Below are 5,790 nucleotides of genomic sequence, written 5' to 3' on the forward strand. Positions count from 1 at the left end.
AGGGTGGTAGTGGACCAAATACCCTGAGGAGAATCTGCAAGTATGAAATAAACAAGAAGCCACCTCATGACACAATGAAATATCAAGAATCTCAACCCCTAAATCCTTATGCCCCCCAAAGGCATTCTAGCCTTATTACCCTCCTTATGACCCCCATTGCACAAACAGGCCATGCAGCAAGGGTCACACCAAGATTCCTTGTGATCGCTCTCAAAAGAGAGTCTCTCACTCGAGGGTTGTCACTGCTACCACCCTCAAGATCCTCTTCTCTCCCAAGAGTAAGAGATCTTGAGAAAACTCCCAAAACACATTCATTCATAAAACAAAACACCAAAAGATTTTCAAACATCCATTTTCAAGAATACAGATTTCGCATTCAACAATTTCCAGACATAAACAAGAAAAAGGCATTAAAAGTAAAAATTGAAACCAACCTTAATCTGCCCAAAGGTTATTATAATATCTGAAGAAGAGCTGCCCAATCCACAAATCTTTTTCCTTCTACCCTTATTCAATTTCTCTATTCCATAACATTATTTTCTTTCCAAATTTTCTTCTGTCTCCAAAAATGGAGAGTGGGTGATTACCCTGCTATTCCCAAAAATCTTCCTTAAGAAGCTCACTCTCTGAGTTCTCACAGGATTCTAAAAAAAACAAAAAAAAGAAGAAAGAAAGCAAAAATGCAAAAAGACTCTCCTTCGAAAAGGAAAAAATCTTGATTTGATTTAACTTCCAATTTTCAATTTTCGCTCAACTCAAAAAAGCCAATTTTTAAAGCGTTAAAAAGATCATTATAAAGTAGAAACTTGCCTAAAATTACCCCTAACCCCTAGGTATACCTTATGGGCTTTAGGAAACCCTATTAAACTACCCCTAGGTGTTCATTTAACCCATTTTAAACCCCTCTGAAGTTTATTTTCGGGTCAAACATAAGTTGACCACTCCAAATATTATATTTCCAAAATATTTATGACAACACATTAATTTATTTAAGAAAACTATAATTAAACACTTTCCCACCAAGAGAAAAAATAAAATATTTAAATTTAAATCCACACATGTGTCAAGTGACACTAATAAAATACTTTTACAAAAATAAAACATGAGATTGTCTCTCGTGGTTATTACACATTAAATTTAATTAACACTTAACACTCATGCAGCATATACTGATACGAATAAAATACAACACAAACGGGGTGTTGTCTCTCCAAATAGACAAACCCTGGCTTTACGAACATACATAAGTCTAGGTTTGATTCTCCGTAATTTTCCATGGTCATATGGTAAATTTCCTGCGCATCTCAATTTACCCATTAGTACTTCCAATTATCCAAATATAATATAATTCAATAATATAACAATGCACATCATCAGTAGCATACAATTTTCATCTGCACAGATCAAATACAACTTTTACCAAGCAATTTCACATAAGCAATTTTCATCCCAAATCACATAAACTAAACATACATCATAGTTCTACATTCAGAATATAGTCCTGCAAATTCAATAACGACATCTATCATTGCAATATCATTCTATCTAATAATCATGTAGTGTTCTATCTCATTAAGCATGTAAGTAAATCATCAAATCATAGCAATGTTATCCAATATCCTAAAATCATATAAGTTCTAAGTCTCAAAATGCATCAAAATAAAGTATCCATAATAGTCTAAAATATAAAATCCACTGAATGTCAGACTGAGTCGAGGTGAGGCCTCACATCACCACCACTGGGTTGCTTGCTTGTATGCCATGTCATCGCCACTGGGTACCACCTCACTGAGACCCGCCTGCTGGACCGCTGGATGTACCCGCCACCTGTGTGTCACGTGGACGGCTCTTGTTCACTTTCGCTATTTCGCGGGGTTTAAACTACGTGCATCTTCCTTCGCGAAATAGCGCGAGCCATTGATCTCTCTCGAACTTGCTCGCTCGTTAACCCGGCCTTGTCTGCAAAATTTTGCCTGTTTGCCTCGAGAAGCGTTCCCACGTGGGGTCCACTTGGTCTTTGTCCAGTCAACTCCTTTGTCGCCTCGAGAAGCGTGCTCACGTGTGGGCCTGCCTTGGGTGCCATCAAGCACCATCCGTCAAAAGCCTTTATGGCTTAGACATTATACATGCGTGGAGCTTTGCTTATAAACATTTAAAAATAACACTTCCCAGTGCATGTGGGATATTATGTTTTGCCTGGAACTGCAAATTTTGGAGCTTTTCCTGAGTGTTAATGGCGTTTTCAAGGCTACCAATTCATTTTGTTTGGGATTTCAATGCACCTTGCTTCATACCAAACGCAGAGAGACTACTGCCAAGGTCGAATTTGTATTTGCCATATGCATTAATTTGCTTTCAAACTTTTTTCCCCATCCACCATGTCAGAGAGGAGGCTGCCCTGTGCATTTGTTTGGGAATTTTTTGCAGCTGCCAAACTCCATGTCCAGCATTAGCTTCTGCACTCAGCTACAATCCCTTCAACCACGTGAGCATTTAGCTGTTGGTGGTTTCTTTGCTGCCCCTTTCTTCACCACATGAACATTGGAGATGGGCATTTACACCAGCCAATATGCGTTTGCTTGAGATGCTTCTATTTGTCTCTTTACTCACCGCATGAACTGCTGGGAGGAGAGCATGTGAGAGAGAAGTTGCATTCATTTTTTAAAATTGTCTGAAGCTTCTCTACATCTTCTGCAGTATTTCATTAACCACATTTTCCTGGAGGTCTATTTTGCTGCACTCCAAACTCCATTTTGCATTCACTTGGTTTTTTGACTTTATGTGTTGGCTGCTACTATGTGGGAGGAGGAAGATTTGGTTGAGATTCATTTGCTATTAAAGTCTGAAATATTATTTACCATGTCACCCAGGCTGCTGCTTGCATTTGCTTAGTTTCTCAATGCTCCTTCAAACACACATAGGAGGGAGGAGGCATTTGCTATGACATTTGCTTGAAAGATTATAAAAACCCTTCCACCAGCCATCACGTGAGAGAGGGAAAGAGTTTGTATTAGTCTTAAAAAAGTTGGAATTGCATCTTTCACCTTCTATTCCTTTTGAAATTTCTGCTCTACACCCACTTTCATGGTTGCCTTGATTATCATACATTGAGTGGGATTTTCTTTTTATGTTGTTTTGTTGAATCCTCTCCTTGGATTCAGTCTCTAGACACCATTCACATATTTCCACCTTACTTTCCCAACTTGTAAACAATTGACTCCAGTACTTCTAAAAGTTTGAAGACCCCATGTTGGCTGCCAATTTGCATTTGGGTGTTTGCCATGAACTCTTAAAATGCCTTGGTTGTTTTGACTACAAGGGGCATTTTCATTTTGCATTACCTTCTGGTGGGAAACATACAAGTGCTCTACTCCAATAATGGATTTCAATATTACTCTAAAAATGCTCATAGGGCCAAGTCACCAATAAAATAACAGTGCACAGGCATGAGCCAGGTCGGGCCCCAAAGTGGGTCTGACTAAAAAAAATTTTGTTTTCATGCAACTGACCCCTGGAATGCTTCATAGACCTCAAAAATACCTCTGGGAATGATCGACATCGTTTTCGGATCATTAATCCGCATTTTACAACCTTCAAGCAATTACGCCACAATTTTCGCATTTAATCGCGAAGACGTAATTTTCAAACCTGTCAAAACACCTTTCTGGAGCTCGCCATCTGACAGGCGTGTACTTTGATATACAAGGATGACATCTACCAAACAGTTTCTCAAGACGCGTCTTGAGCGAAGAGATATTAATTTCCGAAAACGGCCAACTAGCTTTGTCGACACTGCGGACCTGATGAAGTCAATGTTCTGGCAACACATGATGCCTTTCTCAAAAATATCAAACGACCTCCGTGGGTCCTCAAATTTGAAACATAGGTACCTTAAAGTACATATTAAATCTTTGAAATCTTATTTTGATCACCAGACTGACAGGATGCAAACGGGGTGCTCACCAAAACAGCTACATTAACTGATCTAACACTGGAAGTGCGGATAACTGAATTTGATGGCAAAAATGAGTCCTTTTGAAAACCGATCAAACGGATTGATAAAAGCTTGAAATTTGAAATGTAGCTCACCATTTATACCAACATTGGCCCGGAATAAACATTCTGACATGACATTCACCGGGACATTTTTACACTTGTGCAAACCTCACAAACTACAAATGGATTTGGCTATGAAAATGGAGCAAATGGATTCGTTAGGACTTGAAATTTTGTAGGCCGACTCAAATTTATGCATAGAATTGAATCCACTTTGAATTTATTCATGATGATCAACAAGGCAAAAGATATAGTCGCTCAAAGTAGGCTACTTAATAAAATTTACACTTGTGCCTAGAATGCACTTTCAGCTCACCCCTCGAAATAGGTACCTCATAAACTTATCCAAATTGAATTCTGAAAGTTGCACATCACTGAATAGGCCAAATGAAAGGTGTGGGACATGAATCCCGAGCCTTGCCCTCTGAAAATCAACTGGCTTCATTTTACCCCCTTGCTAACTAGGCATTCAAACTGACTTATTTAGGTGCTTTTCTGACATGCAGAGCAAAATTTTGAAATGGGTCTCTAAAATTTGACTCAATTTTAATCAGTCCCAACACCATCTATAAGATATGCAAACCTATTTCTAACATTATAACAAATCCTGAAATTCAGATAATAACATACATCATCACAATATTACCCTAATCTAGAATCATATAATATTCTATAATCCACAAGGCATAGAAATGGAGCATCAAATATATATCAATATTACCAAAAATCGTGGGACCATATAAATTTCTATATCCATAGTGTGTCAAAACTAGCATCTATAATAGTTCCAATATGAAAATAACTGAAGAGATAGGATGGGTCGGGGTAGGGCCTCACAGTTGGACTTTAGGCATCTTCCTTGTGAATAGTGCTTTGAGTTCTTCAAGTTCTTCATTTTCTCTCCTCATATCTTCAAGTTCTTTTGCATAAAGTGTTTCCGAATCAGTTTTGTAAGATGATGATGATGCTTTGAAAGCTATATCATTTTTGACTGTAGCAACATGGCCAAACTCTTCAAGCTCAAATGCTGAAATTTTTACAGCCAAAGTATCTCTAGATACTGATGTATTAGGCATTGTTCTCAACTCATTAATAGCAATCACTTTCATTTTGTAAGCCAGTGGCAAATCTCTTAAAACTTTAGAAACAATTTCATCTTCACTTAAAGATCCTCCACAACATTTTATTCCTAAAACAATTTCATTAACTCTTTCCATAAATGCATAAATTCTTTCATCTTCTTCCATTTTTAAATTTTCATACGTGGCCCGGTAACATTCCAATTTTGCAATTTTGATAGTGGTATCTCCTTCATTCAATGTTTCCAGTTTATCCCAAACAACTTTTACAGTAGATCGATCTGATAATCCCATTATTTGTTGATCTAATAACGGACTTAGAAGTGCTTCTCTTGCTTTGTAATCATTCTCCAAGTCCTTAGCCAATGTCGGTGGATGAGGGTTATTCGGAGTAGGACCAACATAGCCATTCTTTGTAACATCACATATATCTCTTCCAATTCAATTCAGATGTGTTTCCATTCTGATCTTTCATATACCATAGTTAGTTCCATCAAGTTTCAGACTCTCCTTCCTGAAAATATTTGCTGCCATAGGATCTCCTCAAGTTGTTAGGCTTCTACAAAAAGAGGACTATGCTTTGATACCAATTGTTAGGAACCAGGAAGGAAAACTAAGAGGGGGGGGGTGAATCAGTTTTGAAACAGTTGTCAAT

The sequence above is a fragment of the Cryptomeria japonica genome, chromosome 4, assembly GCF_030272615.1.
Source record: "Cryptomeria japonica chromosome 4, Sugi_1.0, whole genome shotgun sequence".
In the NCBI taxonomy this organism is placed as follows: domain Eukaryota; kingdom Viridiplantae; phylum Streptophyta; class Pinopsida; order Cupressales; family Cupressaceae; genus Cryptomeria; species Cryptomeria japonica.